Source organism: Equus quagga, chromosome 15 (genome assembly GCF_021613505.1).
Source record: "Equus quagga isolate Etosha38 chromosome 15, UCLA_HA_Equagga_1.0, whole genome shotgun sequence".
Taxonomy (NCBI): Eukaryota; Metazoa; Chordata; class Mammalia; order Perissodactyla; family Equidae; genus Equus; species Equus quagga.
In genome coordinates this window covers 18,817,774-18,843,378 of record NC_060281.1, presented here as the reverse complement: position 1 = coordinate 18,843,378, position 25,605 = coordinate 18,817,774, and the positions used below count along the sequence as shown (strand labels likewise).

The 25,605-nt window shown below is 42.2% G+C and overlaps 2 protein-coding genes across 5 annotated transcripts in view; one reads left to right on the top strand and one right to left on the bottom strand.

The window, feature by feature from the left end:
• PLA2G7 (phospholipase A2 group VII) overlaps window positions 1-11,370 on the bottom strand; it is a 35,760-nt gene extending 24,390 nt beyond the window's left edge. For 2 of the 4 annotated variants that reach the window (XM_046640079.1, XM_046640080.1), the window contains exon 1: window positions 11,160-11,367. The gene's annotated coding sequence lies outside the window, so the exon portion shown is untranslated. Of the gene's footprint in view, window positions 1-11,159 lie in introns of all 4 variants that reach the window. The other 2 variants (XM_046640078.1, XM_046640081.1) reach the window with 2 other exon arrangements.
• Window positions 1-25,605, top strand: part of ANKRD66 (ankyrin repeat domain 66) — a 50,790-nt gene that overhangs the window by 10,381 nt on the left and 14,804 nt on the right. The gene's annotated exons all lie outside the window — the stretch shown is intronic.

Here is a 25,605-nt window from a genome sequence, read left to right as displayed (position 1 = left end):
TCTTTTGTGGAGAACATGGCTCCCACCGAGATCTGAACAGGGACTGTGAGGCTGCCAAGGGCAACGAGAAGGGCCTGAACCTGCAAACGGAAGGATCAACTCTGGACTGGTCATTGCACATCCGAAACCTAAGTCTCCTAATCAGTGAAACGAGATTGATAATATCTCTCATAGGGTTGCTGAGGTGAGGGAGAGTGCCAGCCCAGAGCCAAACACACTAACTCTCAATGAACGTCCTTTCCTTTCTTCACCAGGAACCAGCTTAGCCCCATTGGGACCAAAATATGTTAGACTCTAGAGACTACATCGTGAGAAAAGAAAGAGCCCAGAGGTGTGAGAGTTGGTGATTTTTATCCTGCCTAGTTGCCAAAGCAACATCAGTGGTGCAGGCTCAGGCTCCATCAGGCTTCTCAGCCTCCACACCACTGACATTTGGGACCAGGTAATCCTTTGCTGGGGGGCTGTCCTGTGCACTCTAGGGTGTTTAGCAGCATCCCTGGCCTCTACTCACCAGACACCAGCAACAATACGCCTCCTACTCAGTTTCAAAAAACAAAAACATCTCCAGATATTGCCAGTGTCTCCTGGGGAAGTAAAATGGCCCCCAGTTGAGAACCACTGGGCTACATAAAGGGCAAGCAGACACAGCCAGGGGTCTACCTCACCTGGGAGATGGGACAGGGTGGAAAACCATCTACTTTAAGAGACATAGCTGAAACTAGGAGCCCTCTTGATAAGCAAGTAGGTTTATCAAACACTAGACATAGGGTTTGTTTGTCTGTGTAGGTTGACAAAGATATGTGAATCCTGCTTGAATGTACTCAACTGGTGACAAGAATGCATCACTGCACTTGACTTTTATCGTATTCTCTACTTAATCCAGTTGGGGATCTTCCGCCATAATGTCCTTGCTAGTTTCCCCAGCCGAAGTACCTGCCCCTCCCCACAATGCCCACAGCACTGTTTGCTCCTCTCTTATAGTGCTTATTTTTTGCACAGTGAATTGTACCTCAATGGCCTATACACCAGACCACCCACTGACCCAACCGTCCATTCAGACATTTACTAAGCACATGCCTGTGCCAAGTACTGAGGGCTAAATGTCTGGCTGCCTTCTACTCTGAGCACACCAAACCCCATGCAAAAAACAGTACAGCAGGGGCTCCACAGCTATGGGAAAATTTCAGCCTTGATGAATGTATTTAGTATATTTCAATCAGAAAAATCTAGAAATGAATTATTCTAAGTCAATATACATATGAGTTTTATGTTTTTTGGCCTAGTATTGTCTTTATCTTGAATTTCACACAGAGGATGAGGATCCTATAGTATTTGCAGCACCTGGAGCTTCTCAAGGCCTTAATCCTGCTTTGGTTAAGTGCTGAGCAGGCATGGAGAGAGCCGTGGATTTTTTAAATACAATTTGGAATTTGAGATAGTTTAACAGAAGTGAGTTCCGTGTGAGCACAAAGGAGAAAGGTCAAGTCTGCGGGTGGGTGGTGCCGGAAGCTATGGAAAGTCCTTCTAGAGGACGTGGCGCTGGAGCTGACTGTTGAAAGAGGAGGAGCCTTAGCAGACTGACCTGGGTTAATGGGAAGAAGCAGGAAGGCATGTCACGCTGACAATACTGAGAGTGATGCAGCCTAGGAATCAGTAAGAGGGTGGTAGGAGGTATTAGGAGGTGGGTGTTGGGAGGAAGGACGTTGAGGTAAGAGCAGGGGGCAGAACAGACACCCATGCTGGCAGTACATCTGAGTGTGGACTTGTGTCCCGCAGGCAGTGGTATTTCCCACTACACTTAGCAGTGAGGGTCTTTCACCTACCAGATGTACAATGAACGTCTGTTGAATTAACACAGGAATGACTTTGGTCCTGCAGAATGGTATCTCTGTGTGTCCTTATTCCAGTGACGTGCGTATGTGTGTGTGCGTTTTGGGGGTTACAGGGAATGTAAAGTAGAGGGGTCTGGAGCCTCAACCTGTTCTCTGAACACAGCTGTGCCCCCAGGCTGCAGTTCAGCTCTGCCATATATATCCACTATATATCCTAGTGATTTCATGGCAGCCCCCGTCTTCCCTCCTTAGCTCACCTCTCCTCATTAGGTTAAAGTCTTCTCCCCTTAAATGGACACACTCTCCTTCACCCTGTCATCCTATTCTTACAACTGAAGACCTGAAAACATTCTTCTCAGAAGAAAACAGAGAACACCAGGCTTACACTCCCTCGGCAAGCTCTTCTCTTTACCTTCACTTAATACCAGACCAAAGGTCAGCCCCTCCTCTCTAGAACCAGCTCTTGATTCCAGGCTCCAGCCTCGCCCTTCCTGAGTCAAGGGGATCTTGGCTCAGTCGAGGACCATATCAGCATCTCCCAGTGCCTCCTCGGCACCCATAAACCATGCTCACTCCACGCTATTACTTTGTAGTTAATTCATGTGTTGCTTTTTAACATTTAAAATATTTTCTTGTCCATTTTCTTTCCCCAAATAGATTGAAGCTGCTCGTGAAAATGATCCAATACCCTTCATCTTTTTAGATTTCTCACAGTTCTGTGTGTCCGGTGGGTGCTTAATAATACATTCTCTGGTTTCTGGTCCATTTCTCTAGCTTTATTTCCTATATAAGCTGTTTTATAGTTTCCTGTGATTTTATTATAAGCAACCACCAATCCTCTATAGAAGTACTACACACCTTAGGTAAATACGACCAAACACTTTCCATGGCACTAAAATCAAAGAGTGCTTCTTGCTTTCCTGAACAAAGAGCTACTATAAACAGCTGCAAGTCCCTGGCTTCCTCGGACACTAGCTTCTTGTGTCTTCTGATGGTCATTGAGATCTCTGAGAGGATGACCATGGAGGATTCTGAATGTGAACACAGGGGAATAATTCACAAGAAGTCTTCGAATTCTCAAAGTTCTCTTTCCACAGAAAAGTGCTGTTTTCTCAACTGTGGGATATGAGTTAGCTAGAAAGGTATTTACTTTTGTGAACTACAACTCTGAAAAGTCTAATATTTATTTTGGACATTTAGAACTGCAAAATTCAAGGCGACAACACTAAAACCCTTGATACAGCAGTCTTCATTAGCATAATGTATGAAAATCCATTACTACCACCAGCTAACACAAAATTTCCTAACTGGCCAGACAGAGCAAGAACTGACGACCCAAAAGCCAGAGAACACAGGACTTACCTATTCTTTGACACTGCAAAATCTGCCAAAGCAAAGTCAGCAATTCTAGCAGGGGTATAAATAGGTATATTGATTTTTGGGAGGCAATTTGGTAAGCCTTAAATTGTCCATATCCTTTGACCTTTTCACAACATTTCTGAGATCAGCACACAAAAAATCTTATACACAGGGAAGTAAAACCCTAAAAACATAACGCACTATAGCGTTTATTCCAACTGTATTTGTAAGAGCCAACACACACACACACATATGGAAACCCTACAAATGTCAGACAGTAAGAGGATATCACCAACGGGATTTTATTCAGTTAGTAAGGTGAGAGTTACAAAATAATTCTTTATGACTTAGGAAACTGTTTACAATGCAGTATTAATTGAAAAAACAATATAAAATTGCCATGTAAAAATTCACACTGAAAGACTACTAATTAATATAATAGGGGTGATGGGATTATGAGTGTTTTCCCCATTTTGTTTCACATATTTTACAACAAAATGTATTGCTTTACTAATAATTTTAAGAGGATATATAAGAAGAGTTTGTATGACCATGAAAGTATTTATGTTTAAGTAAAATGTTACATAGAGAATTAAAAGAATTATCCACTATCTCAGATACATAAAAATAAAGACAAAGAAGGAGGAGAAAACAAGAATGAGAAGAAACAAAATAAATAAAAAGAAATATTTACAAAGTTTATCTTCTTTGAAGAGTTCTGTATAGTTAGAAACTAAAGGTAATTTTTTGTATCCTTCTTTCTGCTGTTCCCTTGTCCAGTATTTTAAATTAATGACAATATTTACTTTAAATAATCAACAATTTTTTAAACAGTAAAGCCTGAAAATCATTTTCTTCAGTTTTGGCAATAAAATATCAATCTGGCAGATGGAGAAGACCTTTAAATAAGAGCTCAGATAAAATTCTATTTAAATCCATTGAAAAGTTGATACCATCTTCTGCCTTCCTTCTGTGGACTTCGTGTCTACCACTGAAACCAGTTTCGCTTCAAACCTCAGCTGAGATTCCCCACACGCTATCGTGACCTCTGCGAATCCTATCTTCCCCTCTTTGTCTGTCACTGTTAAATTCTCACCAGGCTTCATTTCTCTTTTTGGAACAAAAGACAGACTAATAGGTAAAATGTCCACTTTCAAGTCCAGAATTTCTGTCAAAAGCTGGTGATAAATCCAAGTAAAACCCAGTCCTGGCCAGAGATTAGGGCATATGCCTTAACTCTTCTGTTACTGGTAAAAAGCAAGAAAATGCTCTTTCACAAATATCAGCACTCTCTTTGTCGAATTATTTCTGATGAATTTTTGGAATGGGTGTAGACGGCAGGCGGAACAATGATACTCCCCTTCCCCCCCAAAAATGTTCACATCCTAACCCCCAGAAACTGTGAATATGCTACGTTACGTGGGAAAGGGAAATTAAGGTTGCTGATTCGTTGACTCTAAAATAGCGAGATTGTCCTGGATTATCCAGGTGGGCCCAATGTAATCACAAGGCTCCCCAAAAGTGGACGAGGGGAAGAGGAAGTCAGAGTGACGAGACACAGAAGAACTCAACCCACCCTTGCTGGCTTTGCAGACTAAGGAAGGGGGCCATGAGCCAAGGAATATGGGCGGCCTCTAGAATCTGGAAAAAGCAAGGAGATAGGTTTTCCTCTGGAGCTGCCAGAAAAGAATGCAGCCCATGACACCTGGACTGTAGCCCAGGGAGGCCACGTTAGACTTCTGACCTACAGAACTGTAAGATGGTAAATTTGTGATCAATTGTTACAGCAGTAATAGAACACAGAGCATATAAAGATACGGAACGAGACAAGATTGTAAATAACAGGCCAATGAACTTTCAACTAAAGACGCAGAAAGTAGTTTAACTATCTCAAAATTGACCCAATACCAAACTGAATTATTGAGGAAGAACACAAAATCTTCTGCTTTGGATATTTTAAATAGGATGAAGGCAGGAGACTGTCAGTCTTCTGGACCTGATTTTTAAGCAATTTTTACCATTTTTTTATTGCAGTATCTTTTGTTGGTATTTTACATTAGTGTTACATATTCCCCGTTGAAAAATCCAAAAGTTACAGAAAGGTGTAACTTTGAAAGTCCACATCTCTATAACTTTACACTCATTTTCTCCCCTGCTCAGGAACTAGTGAAAACTCCTGTTCATAATTAGATATAAATAACCTCATACAGTTTTCTATAAGCAATATTTTTTAAGCAACTATACCCCTGTCTGATAAGGAAACAATATTTGCTTCAATCTGAAACAGGCTAAAGGCAGCTGGAACATTATCCGATAGCAGTGATTCTCAAAAACAGCCATTTTGCCTCCCAGAAGACATCCAGCAAAGTCTGGAGAAATTTTTGTCCGAGGTTGCTACTGGATTCTGGTGGGTAGACATCAGAGATGCTGTAAACATCCTACAATGCACAGGACAGATCCCGCAACGTAGAAATATGTAGCCCAAATGTCAATAATGCTGAGACTGAGAAACCCTGGTCTAAGGGGAGGCTGGAGAAACTATATCCTCGTTTAATAAGGAAGAAATACTTATTTCATTCCGAAACAGGCTATAGGGAGGTATAGGGAGGCTACAGGGAGGTAGACGTCAACACAAGGAAGAACTTTTCAATAATCAGGCCATTTGGGATGTATACCTCACAATGTAGAGAGAGTTCTCTGTCATCAGAAGGACTGAAACATTGCCAACTGGTCCCCTGCTGGGATGCTGAAAAAGGGACAGGTGCATGGGTGTGGCTGGACTTTGAGGTTCTATCTTTATCTAAGATACTGATTCCTTTTACAAGCATCAGCAAAAATTCCCTACTTAATACTTGCTAATATTGAAACTAGGAAAGAGAAAAGATAATACCTACTCTATTAATATTATTTTCTCTCTACCATCTTAGCTAATGGAATTAAAGCTTAATCTGGACAGTATTGCAAATGTACAACGCTCAAGTGCAAAAGCGTCTGACGCCTCTGATCTTGGGCACTGTAGATACAGGCCTTGCGTAATCATTTCACAACCTAAGAAAAGAGAGAGGGTCAAAAAAGCAAATACAAAGCACTTCCCTATTGTGGAAGCAATTTAATGGAACAGCTATTTATAAGTACAAATACTTAACAGCTGCAAGTAAAACAAAATTAATTGATTCTACTCACATTTTGAAAATGGGAACCCATCTGCATCCAGTTTGCAAACATCCAGATGTTTGGTGCCCTACACAGCTTTAAGGTGACAAATGTTACACATTATCTAAGATCACTGGGCAGTTTGCTGCCATACTGGAAGCCTACTGGGACATTCTACAACCAGTGAAATCACATCTCACTGAACTGGTGGGGCTTTAAGGACTTTACTAAGTCAAAGTTCATTCAAAAGGACAATAAATCCAACAATAACCAGACTGGTGAGGGAACAAAGCCGTAAGTCACATGAGAAAGCTGTTGAAGGAACCAGGGATGTTTACTCTGGGGAAAACCCAGATGGCACATGACAGCCACACTTCTATGGAAAAGGGACACGTCCTATGGGGACCCAGACAGTAGAACTCTGTTAGCACGAGCTTTTCAACAATTACTTTGAACTATCAGAGGAGCAGTTTAAGTGCAGGTCTGGGGACTACCAGCAAGGAAACTGAAGAAGGGATTCCTGCATTGGATGAGGGTGAGAGTGGAATGGACATGCTGGACTATATAACCCTAAACCTGAGGTGTAAGAGTAGACGTCTACAAGGGCCAGCCGCGTAACTTAAATAAATTAAACAGGACCTTTGAAACAGAAAAAGCCACGGTGGGGACCGTGGCAAACGGGACCATCTGAAAGGGATTAACACCACTCTACTCTAGTTGATTGCTGCCACAAAGGAAGGAGAGTTCCATGTTACTAGATCTTCATTTTTTTCCCCAAGAAAAGCTGGAAAACCATATTTGTAAGTAAAATCTACTGATTTTTAAAGCACAGCAACTAATTCAACATTTCAAAATATTATATAAATCAAGCAGACTAGATTAGTGTCCTCCAGGAGACACTGTACCCTCCTCTCCCTTGAAGACGCCCCAACCACCTCCAACCCTAAAGGACTGTGATGGTAGATAAAGCAGACGAGAAACCGTACGGACCCCAGAACTACTGTCACGTTTTGTCTGCAATTTGAATCATCAGACTGACCACTTCACGCTGAAGTTCAGACGCACTGACCAATAAATAATTCGGAGTCTGGCGACAGAAGATAGGGCACAGATCAAGTCACTAAGAGCTGAGTCTTCCACTGCACACAATGCAAATGAGGAAGAGCCTCTATTCTCAACAGATGCATCTCCTTCTATGAAGTTGCACCTCAAAATGAGGCAGGAAAGAGGGTTGCTTCACTGTGGCAGTTAATTGTCTTACCCTAGTTGGGGCTGAGGTCACCCCTACCCTAGTTGGTAAACAACTTCGAAGCTCTTCCCCCGCCCTCTCATATTTAGCTAGTGATCAAGTAGGAAAAGTTCAAGAGTTTCATCCGAGAGAGAATGCTTCATTAAGGGAAACAATCCCATTCAACTCTGCTTCCCGGCGCTCTCCAGAAATGCCGCTGCCACTATCGATTTTCCATTACCAACAGAACTTTGCACTCGCAGATACCTGTGCACAACTGCTTCCAGGACAAAGGCAAAGCTCTTAACTATTTTTTGTATTTTTTCCAATTCCCAGCTTCAAATATTCTATTCTGAATTTTACCTGATCACATTAACTTTTAAAAGTAAGCTGGCTATTAATTCCACTGCATTCTATGCTGGTGCGTTATATTGGTAACTCTTAGTTAAGGCTTCCTAATACTCTGAACAGAGCAAAATATTCTTTATGTCTAATAAATCATGTTTGTTGAAAAGAATGAAATAAATAAAGATGCTGAAATTTAATATAAAAATTTGGAAAATGAAGCACAGGGAATTCAAAGTAAGACAATATTAGCAAATAATAACAGTAATAAAATCTTAAATTACCCTTAAGAGTGTATCCACTAGCCTATTTGTTTTTATAAGACAAGTGGGTCAGATGTAGCAATGTCATTGTCATTATGCAGGTGGCAAATCTGAGAGAGAAACATGAAGTAACTTCCCACTCTACCTTCAAAAATAGCTTCTGCCCACCTACTGCTGTGCCATCCACTAGATCATCAGCAACAAGCCTGGAGCTGGTTTCCTGACCGCTCCTCTTCTCCCCCTGAAATCCATTCTCCACTTAATACCCAGAGCAACCTCTGAAAACATGTACATCTATCACGTCCCGCCTCTGCTCTTCGCTACCCTCCGCACTGAGAGTCCAGACTGCTTACCTCAGCCTCAGATGCTCCGCGTGACCTGGCCCCTGCCCCTCAACCTCACCCCTCGGTTCTCCTCCTCCCTCACCTCACTCCAGCCACACCGCCTTCCAATTGTGTCTGGAACACACTGAGCCTGTTCCCAGCACTGCGTGCTTATGGTTCCCTCCGCTGAAAGTGTCTGCTCAACTCAAGGGCATCTCTCAGAGAAGTCTCTGCTCAAAACCCAATCCAAGAAGCTGGGTCCCTCCCACCAGTCCATCTCTCTCTTTCTCTCTTCCTCTCTCTCTCTCTCCACAGACAGACACACACACACACACACACACATCACAATACTCCATACTCTACTACAGCACTTTTTCCTTTTCTTCAAAACATCTAGTACTGTCTAAATTTACCTTGCTCATCCCTCGATTCTAGAATGTGAACTCCAGGAGGGCAGAGACCGTATCTGTCTTTTCACTGCTCTATGCTCAGCGCCTGGCACACAGTAGGTGCTCAATAAATATTTCTTGAAGCCAATGGAGGAATGAACAAAGCTTGTACTAGGAATCAACGAGCTCACTTAATTCAATCAAGTATCTACTCTTATCATAGACTTTTTCTTTCTCCTCAACTGCTAAGATTATGCTTTTAATAAACTACAAGCCTATAGACATTAGACTGTTTCTATTAGTGTGTTATGAGTCATACCTGTAAAATGGAGTAAAGTGACAGTGAGGGCACAGAACACGTGCCTGGCTTCATAGAGAAAGGCAGTAAGAACCCACTGACATCCCTTCAAACGACAAAGCTTCCTCAGAATTCTGGAACAATATGATTTTAGAGCTAAGTGTTCCCCTTCAATTTCTCTTCACCCAATACTTCAATGCTTCATTTTTATGGAAATTTCTCAACTTCAGGTCAGTCAGGCCAGTTCTCATGGGTCTTGGAAAAAAAACCAGGCCTAAGAGGAACCAAGGTATAAATATCCTAATGATCACCTTCCTTTCCAGGAAATATCCATTTTCTGAGGTGTCAGGGAAAGGAATACAGATTGTTAAATTCCAGTTGACATCCCCAGGGGTCCCACTCCAGCTGCTCAGGTACCTAGTTAGCACTTTCCTTAAGGCTCTATGCTGAGAGAGCCTCAAGGAGGATGGTAAGTTGTTACCGTCTGCAAACCCAGCTGGGTGAGGGGATGCATAATCCTCAAGACACTAAAGTGCAAAAGGCACAGACATCCCACGGAGAGGAACTGAGGAACCAGCTGCTCAGAGTTCTGCTTGCAGGAAACACCTCAGGGTGCCGGGCAAGCCCTTTCACACCTCAGAAGGGATTTCTCAACTGTACGATGAGTAGCTGAACCAGATTACTATCTCTCCCCACTCTGCTACTCCTTCTCTCTCAGTAGCTCTACAGACGGTGACAGCCTTGGTGATACTCTATGGCGACAGACTGTGGTGTCAGCCTGGAGCACGAAGGGCTCAGTTCAATGAAGAGCCGTGCCACACCGTCCACACCAGCAAGTCCTGCACAAGTCTGGGGGAGGCAGAGAAGCCTCAGTGCCCACAGGCAACACTCGAGTGGAAGCCCGCAGGCTGGAAAACTCCAAGTCGGCGGGCTCTCTCACCAGCTTCTGTAGGGTCATCAGAATTCCCTCTGTGAGGAAAGCTTCCTCCCAGGGCTGGCAGCTCACCAGTCCCTCGTGGTGGCCAGAAGGCCATCTCCTTATGGACCAGGCTAGTACTCAAGGCTCTGATCCCTGAGTTCCACGTTAGCCCAAGATTGGTCCTGAGCCTTTTGAGACTGTCAACACTGTAAGCAATACATTTTCCAGCTCCTACTCACACACCAGTCTCCCAGCTCAGCATTTTCATTGGGGTCAAAGGTAACTTGTGCAAGACTGACTGGTTAACACAAATCCCTCCCCAACCTGAACCCCCGTGTCCCTCAAAGGAGGCAAGCTCCTCTTTATGCGCAGCACACACCTCTCCTCCTCCCTGCTCATCACCTCTGCAGCAACCCCAAGAACCACAGGCTTGAATGAAAGCCTAAACTTTTTGTTTTTGGAGATAGAAAATTCTACTAGAAGCTCCAGGGGATGATGGGGAAGAGAATGTTCTCTGCTTTCTGGTTTTGTTTGACCTTTGAAAAACAAGCCTCCTTGCTGACTCAGAGAAGAGCAGCCCTGATCTTATCTGGACGCCAGCCGGCAGCTCTGGGAGGTGTGGAGGGAGAGAGCTGAGCGGAGGCGGTATTGCTTTGCTTTTAAAATTCTGGTCCTACAACAGCTACTCAAAACTGGGCTCCAGAAGAAGCCAAACTCCCCCAATGGGAGCTGTCTGTTTGTTTGGTCCCCGCGGGAGAGCCACAGAGAAGAAAACTCCCTGTGTTGCCGGTTGCTCTGGCCCGATTCTCCCTCTCTGCACCGAATTCTTAGGGCTGCTTCCTCGGGAAGAGGTTTGGGAGAACGAGGGTCGAGTTCCACCACGCTCCTCGCAAAAATCCCAGCGCGGTTCCCAGGGCGGCGGGGACGCAGAGCCCAGGACCCGCCCGGAGGGCAGGCGAGGGTCCAGCTACCTCATCTCCCAGCCCGTCGCACTCCCGGGTCCCCGCGCCTCCCCTCGGGCTCCCGCCTCGCCCCGGGGTCCCTCCTCACCCGGCGCTGGCTGAGCAGCTCGCAGGACCCGGGGTCCCTGGGCGCGTCCCGCGGCGCACCGACGCGGCAGAGGGCGCTGGCCCGGCTGCTGCTCGCTCCGGCGCGCGGGCCTCTGGCCGCCGCAGTCCCCGTGGCCGCGGGCGGCGGGCGGTGGGCTGGCGCGGCCTTTGCCTTCCGTCCGCCCCGCGCGGTCTTACTGCCCCGACCCTCTCCTCCCTGCGCTGGGGGAGGAGTGACCGAGGGACCGGGGAGGAGCGTGTGGCCACCAGCCTCCCACAAGCAGAGGCAGCTTGGGACGCAGGCGTGCTCAGCGCACCCAACACTCTCCCCAGCCCGGGGTTCCGCAACCTGGACCGGCGAGTTAACTTAACCTGCCCCGAGGTGGATCCAGACAGCGCCTGGGGTGGGTGTTCTACCCCGCAGTGCCTGTTCTCAGACTCGGTTCTGATCGGATCTGTTCTCTGCTTAATTCGCCCCCCATCCAGCCAGTTTTGCTTGTTTCACTAAATGCCGAGTTGCTCTGCTTCCATCTGTAAGCTGAAATGCCCAGCGCATTCTGCATTTTGGTACATTGTACAGTGGATGCCAACTCAGAAATTATGTGGACTACGCTCCGGATTAGAAAGCCTGCCACTGTGTTAGTTTCATTTCTCCGTGGAAATATAACGAAAAGTAGTCAGGCAGAGTATTTATGACTTCTGGGAAATGGTGTAAGAAGGGGCCATCTCGTATAGCTCAGTTTATCCCAGTTATTTGGGGTTTAACTGACATTCGCTCCTTCATTTCCCGATGCTTTCTCTTCAATCCACTTTCTAACAAAAACATACTCATTTAAAGCTTCAGTTAGAGACTCAGGGAAAATAGTCTGAAATGTATATGTGGTGGTTTTAAAGTTTGCATTTTTTAATTGAGTTCATAATGGTTTACATCATTGTGAAATTTCAGTTGTACATTATTTCTTGTCTGTCACCCCGAAAGTGCTCCCCTTCACCCCCTGTGCCCACCCCCACCCCCCACTTCCCCTGGTAACCACTGAACTGTTTTCTTTGTCCATGTGTTTGTTCATATTCCACACATGAGTGAAATCATGTAGTATTGGTCTTTCTCAGTCTGGGTTATTTCGCTCAGCATAAGTCCCTCCAGGTCCTTCCATGTTGTTGCAAATGGGATGATTTTGTATTTTTTTGTGGCTGAGTAGTATTCCATTGTATATATACCACATCTTTATCCAGTCATCAGTAGATGGGCAGTTGGATTGCTCCCAGGTCTTGGCTATTGTGAATAGTGCTGCAATGAACATAGGGGTGCACATGTTACTTTGGATTGTTGATTTCAAGTTGTTTGGGTAGATACCCGGTAGTGGGATAACTGGGTCACATGGTGGTTCTATTTTAAGTTTTTTAAGGAATCTCCATACTGTTTTCCATAGTGGCTGCACCAGTTTGCATTCTCACCAGCAGTGTATGAGGGTTCCCTTTTCTCCATACCCTTTCCAACATTTGCTATTTTTAGTCTTAGTGATTATAGCCAGTTTAACAGGCGTAAGGTGGTATCTTAGGGTAGTTTTGATTTGTGTTTCCCTGATGATTAGTGATGTTGAATATCTTTTCATGTGTTTATTGGCCATCTGTATATCTTCTTTGGGAATATGTCTGTTCATATCCTCTGCCCATTTTTTGATCGGGCTGTTTGGTTTTTTGTTGTTCAGTTGTACAAGTTCCTTATATATTACTGAGATTAACCCCTTGTCAGATATATGGTTTGCAAATATTTTCTCCCAGTTGGTGGGTTGTCTTTTTTTTTTTGATCCCAGTTTCTTTTGCCTTGCAGAATCTCTTTAGTCTGATAAAGTCCCACTTGTTTATGTTTTCTTTTGTTTCCCTTGTCTGAGAAGACATCATATTCGAAAAGATCCTTTTAAGTTTACTGTCAAGGAATGTACTACCTATATTATCTTCCAGGAGTTTTATGGTTTCAGGACTTATCTTCAAGTCTTTGATCCATTTTGAGTTTATTTTTGTGTTTGGTGTGAGATAATGGTCTACTTTCATTCTCTTCTTGCATGTGACTGTCCAGATTTCCCAACACCATTTTTTGAAGAGACTATCTTTTCTCCATTGTATGTTCTTAGTACCTTTGTCGAAGATTAGCTGCCCATAGATGTGAGGTTTTATTTCTAGGCTTTCAGTTCTGTTCCATTGATCTGTGTGTCTGTATTTGTACCAGTACCATGCTATTTTGATCACTGAGGCTTTGTAATACATCTTGAAGTCAGGGATTGTGATGCCTCCAGCTTTGTTCTTTTTTCTCAGGATTGCTTTAGCAATTCAGGGTCTTTGGTTGCCCCACATGAATTTTAGGATTCTTTGTTCTATTTCCATGAAGAATGTCATTGGGATTCTGATTGGGATTGCATTGAATCTGTAGATTGCTTTGGGTAGTATGGACATTTTGACTATGTTTATCTTCCAATTCATGTGCATGGAATCTCACAGCATGGCTTGCCAAGTGGTGCTATGTCCACACCTGGGATCCAAACTGGCGAACCCCAGGCCCCCGAAGCGGAAGGTGTGCACTTAACCGCTGTGCCACCGGGCTGGGCCCACCTCTTTCATTTCTAAATTTATTTATCTGAGCTTTCTCTCTGTTTTTCTTTGTAAGTCTGGCTAGGGGGTTGTCAATTTTGTTTATCTTCTCAAAGAATCAGCTCTTTCTTTCATTGATCCTTTCTACTGCCTCTTTTGTTTCAACAGCATTTATTTCTGCTCTGATTTTTATTATTTCTCTCCTTCTGCTGACTTTGGGCTTTGTTTGTTCTTCTTTTTCTGATTCAGTTAGGTGTAGTTTGAGATTGCTTATTTGGGATTTTTCTTGTTTATCAAGGTGGGCCTGTATTGCTATGAATTTCCCTCTTAATACAGCTTTGGCTGCATCCCATATGAGTTGGTATGGTATATCATTTTCATTTGTCTCCAGATATTTTTTGATTTTTCCTTTAATTTCTTCAAAGATCCTCTGCTTGTTCAACAGCATGTTGTTTAGTCTCCACATCTTTGTCCCTTTCTCAGCTTTTTTGTTGTAATTAATTTCTAGCTTCATAGCATTGTGATTGGAAATGATGCTTGTTATTATTTAGATGTTCTTAAATTTATTGAGGCTTGCCTTGTTTCCCAACATATGGTCTATCCTTGAGAATGTTCCATGCACTTGAGAAGAATGTGTATCCTGCTGTTTTTGGATGGAGTGTTCTATATATGTCTATTAAGTCCAACTAGTCTAGCTTTTCATTTAATTCCACGGTTTCCTTGTTGATTTTCTGTCTGGATGAGATATCCATTGATGTGGGTGGAGAGCTGAGGTCCCCTACTGTTATTGTGTTATTATTAATATCTTCTTTTAGGTTTGTTAATAGTTGCTTTATGTACTTTGGTGCTCCTGTGTTGGGTACGTAGATATTTATAAGTGTTATGTCTTCTTGGTGGAATGTCCCTTTAATCATTATATACTGCCCCTGTTTGTCTCTCTTTACCTGTTTTCTCTTGAAGTCTACTTTATCTGATATAAGTATTGCGACATCTACTTTCTTTTGTTTGCCATTAGCTTGGAGTATCATCTTCCATCCCTTCACTCTGAGCCTGTGTTTGTCTTGGAACTGAGATGTGTGTCCTAGAGGCAGCATATTGTTGGGTCTTGTTCTTTAATCCATCTTGCCTCTCTGTGTCTTTTTTTTTTAGAAATTTTTTTTTTAAAGATTTTTATTTTTTCCTTTTTCTCCCCAAAGTCTTTTTATTGGAGAATTCAATCCATTTACCTTTAGGGTGATTATCAATATATGAGGGCTTAATGCTGCCATTTTATCACTCATTTTCTGGTTCTCCTGTATGTTCTTTGTTTTTCATCCCGTGTGTTTCAGTCTACCAATTGAGTTATGTAGTTTCTTATATTGTATTTCTTTGTTTTCTCCTTATTTATTATTTGTGTCTCTGTTCTGCTTTTTTGTTAGTGGTTACCATGAGGTTTGTATTCAAAATCTCGTAGAGAAGATAATCTGTTTTCTGATGGCCTCTTATTTTCTTAAACTAATTCAGTCCCTTTCCTCTTCCCCTCCTAAGTTGTTTTTTCTCACATCTTATTCTGCCTTGTATTGTGAGTTTATGATTAAATGACAGATTATCTTTGTTTTTGGTATTTTCCTTCCCTTTATCTTTAATGCTGTTCTTGAGTATTAAAAGTTTGTATTTTTAAAATAGTGATTTTGTTTTTTGGTAAGGTGACAACTGTAGATATTAAGAATAAATTTTAATGTATTAACATTTTATATATATCAAAATACATATAAATATATGTAAAATAAATTTTATTTTTATTCTCAGGACTCTGCAGTCAGAAGGCATGGATTACAGCTCATTTCCCCCACTTATTAGTCGTGTGACCTTGGGCAAGTTCTTTATCCTTTCTGCTTCTCAGTTTCCTCCTAGGCGGCATGGAGATAAAGTACATCAGTCAGAGGTCCCCTTGTGAGAATGAAATATAAAACCATATGAAATGCTTAGGACAAGGGAGCCTGGCACGTGGAAAGCATTCACACTGTTATCTGATATTAATATCTCTAAAGAAGCAGTGACTTATTTAAACCAATAATAGATGAAAGTTTAAATAAAACTCTATCAATCCAACGACATTTTCCTGTAGCTCCTGCGCTACCCTCCTATGACACAAATTGCTCCAGAATATTAATCTAGTAGAGTACATTATGCCCTACCCAATATGTCTCTAAGGACCTCCTCCATTTGACCTTAAGACTGGATGAAGAAGCAGGGGACTCTGCATCACACCTAAAAGTGTGGTGGGCTTTGAAAGCAGGTCTTTAAAGGCATATATGAAATATTTTATTCCTTTCTCTCAATGCAGCTCTATACCTTCTCCCATCATCATCAGATCATATTCTCTGAGGGTTTCAGAGTGGTTGGCATTTAGCAGGTTATTGCCTTGAGAAAATGCCCCGTGTGGGGTTGCCAGATTTAGCAAATAAATCTGACACCAGGTTAAATCTGAATTTCAGATAAAGAACAAAAAGGTTTTAGTATAAGTATGTTCCATGCAATATTTGGAACATTGAAACTAAAACATTATTTGTTGTTTATCTGAAATTTAAATTTAACTGGGCATCCTGTAGTTTACCTGGCAACCCTAGTCCAGTGAAATTAAGAAATTAATAAAGAATGGGCCTCACATTTCAAAAGGATGGCAAGTCAGCACGGACATACCAATTATAAGGTGGGTCTGATATGGGTTTGGTTTTAATATTATGTAGTGAAGAAAAAAATAATGTATTCGTGTTTATAAGTTGATTCTTTGTTGAGCTATTTCTTATCTCTTTAACTCTTACTCTCACTTCTCATCAACACAGAAGTGCTTATTGACTCTTTAATATGAGCAAAAATGATGCCTCTCCTCTCAATCATGATATTGGATTAAATAGTAATCATGTGCTCAATAGTGTTCCAGGGCATTTGTTGATGGCCAACTGTATGTCAGGTACTATTGCAAGGGTGAATAAGACACAGTCTATGCCCTGGAGGCTAAGGAAATAATGACACAGAGTGCTATTCTGTGTAGGTAAATACAGGACTGTGGGAGTTCAGAGAAGTCAGTTATCAATTGTCCTTGCAAGGGGTGGAAGTCAAAGCCATCCCCACTGCACAGGATTTAAGGAAAAAAGACTCCAATCCAGAAAAGCAGAGGAGGGAAGTCCCAGGGTGACAGCTGTGCCTAGGCCCAGAAACTAACCCATCCTGACTGAAATAATTAAACTGGAGGAGAAAATGGGATTCAATGAAAGTGAAAGTATGATTGAGAACTTGGAAACCCCTTGAGATTCTTAGGAGGTGACAGAATACAAAGAAAACAATTAAAGATTAAATTACTTAAATTTAAAATAAAAAAAATTAAAGTTAAAACTAGGAACTCCAAGGGGGAAATGTCTAAGAGGCATGATGCAAGTGTGGTGCAATTTACAGTGGATTGATTTTGAGCTATGGAGAGGTATCTAAAAACAGAGACTACATTTAAACCTGAAATCCAAAATATGCCCCAGAGAAGAAAGTATGATCAGAGCACTCCACTAGGCTGCAGGAAACAACAGTCACATATTCTCATGGTTATTGCTTATTGCTTTCAATTTTTAGAATCAAAGAACCCAAAGAAGAATTAGCTATAATTATATCAGGGAATGTAAATATGATCAATTTTTTTAATAAAAAGGAAAGATAGGTAGAAGGAGGTCAAAGTGGGGAGCAGGGTGGAGAGAAGGTTTGGTTACTAAGGGTGTCATTTTAGAAAGTTGAGGGTCAAGAGATATTGTCTATAGTTGGTAGAACAGGAAATAAAGGTCTGGATGCATAGTAACATTGCAGAAAAGAGAGCAGTAGAGGGCCTGAGGATAGAAATGTAAATCTATTAGGAGGGTTAGGGATGAGAAAAGACAGGACCAGTGTGTATGTGAGTCAAATGCTCATTCTCCTAGCAGAAATGAGATAGATAGTGCCTAAGATGATACACCAACAAATAATAATATAGCATATTGTTTTGGAAACGTGGAGATCACAACCAGAAATTTAAAAACAGGAATCGTTAAGAGTGATTATCTTTGGAGCAATGATCTGGGATTGGGGTCCGCTGAGATGGGAGACTCTTTTAGTATTTCAGTACTATTTAACTATTCAGAGTATGTGCATGATTATATTGATTAACTATTTAAAACTTTTTAAGAATAGGAATTTGTGAAAAGAAAGGCTTAGCCGAGACAGTGGCTTTCAAGAATGAGAAGGAGTTCATCTGGAGGAAAGAGAAGGAGAGAGCGTACTACAGAATGTGAGACTGAATGAGCAAAGGCACAGGGGACTAAAGCGAATGATATGCCTTGAGAATGTCAAGTTCTCCACTGTGGCAAGAGCATAGATAGGGTATAGCAGAAGGGAAGGATGGCAGGTGAGCTGGGACTGCTACTAGAGTCTTCTGAGTAATGCAGTGGAGTTTGGACTATGAGTTCCTTGAGTACAGGAATTACTCACATTTATTACTCTGCCATCCAGTACAGAGTCTAACACACAGTCGTTGCCCAATAAATGTTTTCTGAATGAATGAAAAATATTCATTGGGGGCAACAGGGAGCCGTCAAAGTTTTCAAGCAGAGCAGTAGTGTTACTTATTTTTGAAAGATAATTTTGTACTGACAAAAGATGAGTTGAGGTTAGGGAAACCAAAAGCAGGGGGTGAATTAGGAGGCTGTTAGGTGAAAAGTGATGATATAAAACAGGACAGTGACAGTGGGAATTGAGATTGGAAGATCAACTGGAGAGATATTAATAAGGCTATAATGGATGTGAAGGATAAAGAAGGGGGATGAGTCCAAAATGGCCCTGAGATTTCTAGCTGGGGAAACCTGGTAGATGATAGAGCCATTTATTGAGAAAGGTAAATAAGGGAAAGGAACAGGTTGTAGAAGTGAGTTAATAAATGCAATTCTGCGTATATTGAGTTTGAAAGACCCGAGGATGACGTTTTAAAAATTGTGGGTCTTGAACCATTAATGGCTTTTGAAATCTACTTGGTGAGTTGAGACAAGTAACTTTTAATGAAATGGAACGTGATAAATTTTAAAGTGTATCACATGGTAAGGTTAAGTGTTGTTTCATGGAACTTTTATTTCCATTGCGTATATATGCATGTAACTGACATAAAACATATTTTCTACCATATGTCAAAAAAATGTTTGAGAGCCTTTGCCCTTGGATACCAGGCAGAACAAATGGTGTGTGGAGTCATCTTACTCCTGCTCCAGAGAGCCACTTGTGCATATTTCTTTCCAACTCTGTATTCAGTGACTTCACGCTGATAGCTTGAAATCAGCCATAGTGGGGACTTCATGCCACAGAAATCAGCAAACACTACCACATGGAACTTTCTTCCCTTGTTGTGAGCTGGCGTACCTCTGGGCGGAATCATCTCATGGGTGGGTAGTTATGCAGATCTTAAGCTCAGTGTAGAGACCTGGGCAGAAGTTGTTTGTTTGGAAGTGAAAATGCCAAGAGTGCATAGGATTGGCCATTGAGAGTTTTTAAAGAGAGCAGAGGTAGAAGACAGAATTCTAAAGAACATCACTTTCATGGAAGATAGGAGGAAGAGGAGCTAGTGAATGAAATCGTGAAAGGTTGGTCAAAGTGAGGAAGAAAAACAAAGAGAGAAGCTCTACAAAAGTCAAGAGGAAAAAGAGTTTTTAAAGATAAGGACGGTCAACACTGTTGATTAAACAGAATGGATGAAGGCTGAAGAAAGGGCTATGGGATTCAGCACTTAGGATGGCATTGATGACCCTAAAACCAATTTTAATATAATAGAGGGATGAAGGCAGGGAGTCAGTAAGGAGTAGAGCTGAGGATACAAAGATGACAAGTATAGACTACTTTTAAGACATTTTATGGAGAAGGAAAGGAAAGCGACATGGCTGTAGCTTGAGTGAGAGAAAGCATTAGGAGGGTGAAAATCTGGGGGATGGTCATGGGATCTGCCTGAGGATATTTGAAGTTTTCTGAGCCCCAGCATGGGGCTGGCTGGAATTCACTCGTTAGTCATGGAGTTAATCTGTCTGATGATGTGCTTTTCCTGGTGATGTTTGTCAGTCCTGGAACAAGAACAGAGAAGAGGGTTATTTGGGCTTGGGAACTAGAAGAGTGATTGGCCAAAGGCAAAGAAAATGAGGGAATTGATGACAATTTGAAGAGTTTTTTTTTCTAGTTAAGGTGTAATATATTTGTATTGTTAGAAACCTAAACAAAACAAAATAATAAAAATAGAAAAATAATAAAAATAAAAAACTAATAATAAAAATATCCCCAACCTCATTAGGTAATTATTTAACATTTGGTACATATCTTCCAGATATTTTTCCAGACGTAAGTGTAGTAATTAAGAGGACTGAGTCAGATAAACCTGGGCGCAAATCCAGTCCTACCTTTACTAGCTCCACGGCCTTTGTCAGTTACATAGCCTTTTAACCCCTCAGTTTCCTAGTCTGTAACATGGAAAGAATAGCATTTATACCACAGGGTTGCAGTGAGGATTAAAAGGGATAATGCATGTAAATTGCTTGGAACAATATTTGGCAAGAGTTTCATATAAGCGTGTGTATACGTGTAGAAACATACACATATATATGTATATACGCACACACACCTATGAGAAAGAATTCATGTATATAAATACACACGTACACACGTAACATATATAATCAGGAAGGACTGAAAAATGCTGGTGATTTGAGTGGGTTGGAAGAACCTGCCCTGAGGCAGAGTGGCAGAAGTGGAAAGGTAGATTGTCAGAGTTGGAGAGTGTAATTTGAAGCATAAGACTTCAGAAGGGAAACACTTCCACAGGACGACAGGTTCCAGATGGTCATGCCTCTAAGTTTCTAAAGTAGAGAGAAGATGAAGAATCTTTTATTCAATATTTTAACCAATTCCAAAATTCATTATCCAATGCCAGGCTTAGTCTTCACTGCTCTTTGATGGTGTCTTAAAGCCTTTTGTAGAGTTGGTTTACTTGGAGACCCTGGAACTGTGGATGCCACAACTGACTTATCTCTATGCATTCAGTAACTGGACTCTAGGATCTAGCTTACCAAACCCATCTCCAGGACGTTTTTCCTTGCCCAAGTCCTTGATAACGCCCCTGTGGCCTCCATCAAGGTGCAGGAGGCTCTGTGCCAGGTCCAAGACTCCCAGGTGTCTCTCAGCAGCACTATGATTCACAGTCACCCGGCTCCTCTGTCCAGTTGCCAAGTTAATTGATTCTACACGTGCAATGTCATCAATTCCCTCCTTCCCATTCCTACTGTCACCACGCTAATCAAGGTCCTCAAAAGCTCTACCCTGAACAATTGCAAAATGTTTCCTTTGTTGATACAAGTTGTACATGCTCATTATAGGAAAAATGCTATTTAATACAAATTCAATGTGTATCTTTTAAGCTTTTCTCTACATAAACAAGTACATACATATGTACTAAATTATTGGTCATTTTGATAAGATTTTTTTTAATTTAGCGGTATAATATTAACATTTTACCAAGCCAATAAATGCACATCTATAATATCAGTTTAAAAGCCTACATAACATTTCCCTTATTAGTGGAAATTTGGGTTATTTATTAGAAATATGGGTCATTTACAATTTTTAATTTTTGAAGTAGCATTTCAGTCAATATCCTTGCGGTTAAATTTTTGTGCATGTTTTTAATTTTTCCTTTGTGATAAATTCCAAAAAATGGATTTTCTGAGTCAATGTGTATGCATTTTTATTGCCTTCTAATTCTTTCTCCCTTCTCCAGGGGTGTCCCTCACCCCAGAAATCATTATACCTTCTTGTGGCAAAATTACGTCCCTGTAAATGATGAACTTGTAATCATTTTACTTCCCCATTCGTAAAGTGTCAATGTTTCCCATTCAACAAAGGGAGAAATAAAGTTCAGATGTCCTGACACGGCATTTGTGGCCTTCCAAGATCTGGCCTCAAACTCCTTTTCATTTAGGTTTCTTATGTTCAACTCCCTTTACACTTGACTATCTGGACTCCTTGTTGGGGCATCCTCTTTGTTTGTAGAATTCTTACTTTACTGGTCTGGGTCCTGATAGAAAGCATGTGGCATCCTTAACTGGATTATTTGATGAGTGTCTGATAAAGGGACTGTTTACAAAGGTGAGAGCAGAATTTAGGCAACCCCACAAGGGCAGTGGGCCATGCCTCTAAGCAAATAACACCAGGGAGGAGAAGCAATGATGGGGACCTGATGAGGGTAATTCTAAGGCCTCCTGACAGGAGCTGTGACCTCTGCAGCAAAGCCCTGACAACTAGGCAGGAAGCCTAAGGACTAAATATTCCAGGCCCACTTTCCATCCACCCTCCGATCACCTGCTGAAAATTGGCCTGGCCAATCTGGAAGCTAGAGGGCACAGGAGCCCGTGGATACTGTCCACACGGGTATGCCTCCGGGGTACTGAATAGCGGAGCGTGGGTCCGATGGGACAAATGGAAGGAGTGTCCTCAAGGGAGTTGAGCCAGAGGCAACAGGCCTACAGGAGATGGTAGAAAAGATGAAATGCCTACATAAGGGCTGCTAGGTGGAAGGGGTACCAGTTACCAAGACAGTAATTCAGAGCCCTTACGTAAGCCCCATCCAGAAGTCAGCATGGGCGGGAGCTTCATAGACCCATATTCAGGTTGTGCAGCACCCAGTAGAGGCTGAGAGAAGAACCACAGCTGTGTCTCTGAAGGATGGAAGATGGCGAAATAACACCTTAGAGAAAACATGGCCAACCTGGAAATCCTAACTTCCAGGACAAGATTTCAGAAGCCTCATGCTGGATTGGCACATATCTCAAGCTTGTGCTGATCAACAGTAATGCTGGAATCTTAGACCCAGCCATCTTTCCTCTCCAGTCTGATCCCAGGGATGGCCCAAGATGTCCACCCCTTAAGGTCCTCCTTCCTGACTAGAAGCCTCCGTGGAAGCTCTGTGACAGCTCCTGCAAGATGGATGTAGGCAGAAGGACCTGGAAGTCACAAATGGTACCCAACTCTCACCTTCCCAGTCCCAGGATGCAGGAAACCCTGGAACTTTCCTGAGATCTGGGCCCTGATAGTAACAACATCAGGCACTGAGTTTGATCACCTCTCTCACTCTCAACTCTCAACGGGAAGTAGACAGACCTGGTCTGAGTATGCTTAAGCCCTCTGAGCCTCAGTTTCCTTGCTTGTAAACTATCCGTATTTCAGACTTGGTATTCGGATTGATGAGATAATAAGAAAAGTGCCTGATGCACAGAGGCATTCAACAAATATTTCACTTCCTTCTTGCCACTCCTAGTTCCCAGATCACCATTCTGTATTCCGTCTACCTCACTGTACTGCCTCTTTCACAGTATATGTTTGGAATGGAATTGCATCATTTTCCAGGCAGAGAGGCCGTAACTTCAACAACTTTTGCATGTGACTTTGACTCACCATCTGAGGAGGCGATGTAGCAGAGGAGATAAGAACATGGACACTGCAACCCAACTCCCTGGTCGTCCAACAACCAGCTTTGTAACCTTAGGCAAGTTACTTGATTACTATGTGCCTTAGTTTGCTCTTCAGTAAAGTAGGGATGAAATTATACCTGCCTCACGTGATTAAACTTGCTAATGAATGTTAAAGCCCTGAGAACAAAGCTGATACAGGTTTGTTATTATTGTCTCCTTTGGAATTGGAGGAGGGAGAAGAGAATCCAATCAGTGTCCCAAGCAGGGTCAACAGTAAAGAGTCCAAATGCAAGGGAGTGGCAAGGTTGCCCAGCCCACACTTGAACTTGGCAGTCACTGTGCATCTACTCTGTATGCTGAGCTCAACTAGGGAGGAGGGAGGTGGTCAGAGATGAACTAAAACACAGTAGTAGCGTGACTTTAATTAAATAAATTAATGTCAGTGGGTCTCAATTGCCAGGAGCCGTGGCTACATCATTTGATCGGCTGTTTGACAGGGTCCAGCCAATTAATGCCTAGGGGTGCAGGGTTGCCCCTTGGTGAAGAATAACCGGCCGGCCCCTCATATACTTCTGAAACCTGTGCTGCTTCTAATTGCCCTTCATTCCTTTTCCTTTCTTAACCTCCAGTTTTCACTCCTTTGGGTGGCTGCTTGGGAGGCACTACCTCCCGGGAAAATTAGATATAGTAAGAGAAGGTGACCACCTGCAGGTAACTTTCAAGATATTTTTCAGTTAATTAATGGAGGAGCACACAGTCCCATTTGAGACAATCAGAAAGGAATCCTGCCCAGATAAGATGTCGAATTAGGTTTATGGCCTCTATTTGGTTAATGTTTCCTTCTCCCTCCAGTTCTTTGTCTAAATATATATATATGCATCATCCTTCTAAGTTTGCTGGTTAATTGGATGATCAAGAAGTATCTATATATTATTCTTGACCTGCTGCTTTCTGTTAAAATGTTATAGAGGTTTTCTCCTAAAAGCAATAAATAATAAATAATTGATGAGTAGAAGGGCCGAGGGGTGCAGGGATGCCCCTCAGTAGGGTCTCAATATTCTGATCTATAAAATGATTTTTGGCTCTTGGTTTCTAGAGTCCTTTCCTGATCTAAGAGTGGCTTTGATGCCGTGGAGAAAAGACTTCACAGGAGTCACCTCAGTCAGAAATTTTAGTGTCACTGCTTGAGCCAACGTGACCAAAGACCAATGACTGGCCCACAGATATTGCCCAGCATATGGATAAGAGACCCTCAAGGGAAGATTTTTGACATTAACCCCAGATGAAGTTATTCATTCTGTCACAAGATTGCACTGAGACCATTGAAAAGCATTTACCACACAAACTGAGTATCCCGTTAGCAGATCCTACCACTTGGGGTATACAAAGAATTAATATTTTTGTAAGATCAGGATTCATCTTGATCTTATTTTTATGTAGACTTGTGTGTCATTTGGTCAAAATTTTGAGTTTTTTTAGATTCAAAATGTACCCTTTTTTAGTCATTTCTCCATTTTTTTTAATGCAATGGAAGTATCTCACCTTCACTCTTGATCTATGAGATATCTCGAGGTTCTTTCCCTTTGATTGCCTCACTCCCTGGCCAGCTCCTGGTTTGTCAAGGAGTTAGGGGTCGGAAAGCTATAATTAGGGGAAGGAGACATGGAGAAGGGGGTGCGGCCCCAGATACATGCAGTTTGCTGATGGCAACAGCTACAGCTTCCTACCAGCTACCCCTTATTAGATTACAAGTGTCCTGAGGGTGGATCTCTGTCCTTGTATCCTTGCATCATTCAACACATATTAGTTGTTTATTAAATGTTTGTTGAATGAAATCGAGTTGAACTGGAACTGTTACGAGGCTTAAAAACCATGATGAGACACTGAGCTTTCTGAGGGTTGGCATGGGGTCTAATGCGCATCATTTCCAGCTTATAATAGGCATTCATTAAACTCCGCTCTCCTTGATGTGGTTGGCCATTTCTCTTTCCAACCACACTCTTCTCCTTTAGCTTCTGAGGCTGTGTTCTTCTGGTTTCCCTCCTACCTCCCTGGCAGTGCTTCTTAGTCTCCTTTGATAATTCTTCCTCTGCTCCCAGATCTCAGAATGCTGGACGTCTCCTCTCGGTACCTGCTGCCCTTAGCTTATCTTACATAGACCTATCCCTTTAAATATCACCTATATGCTGACAACTCCCAAATGCGGATCTTCAGCCCAAAGGTCACAAAAGTCTGGACTCCTGTTTGATATTTGGATGTCTTACAAGTATCTCAAACTTGCATTCAAAACAGAACATTTAATTTAAACTACCTTTCGGCTACCCAAACGTGGCCCTCCCCCAGTCACCACAACACTGCCAAATGTCACTA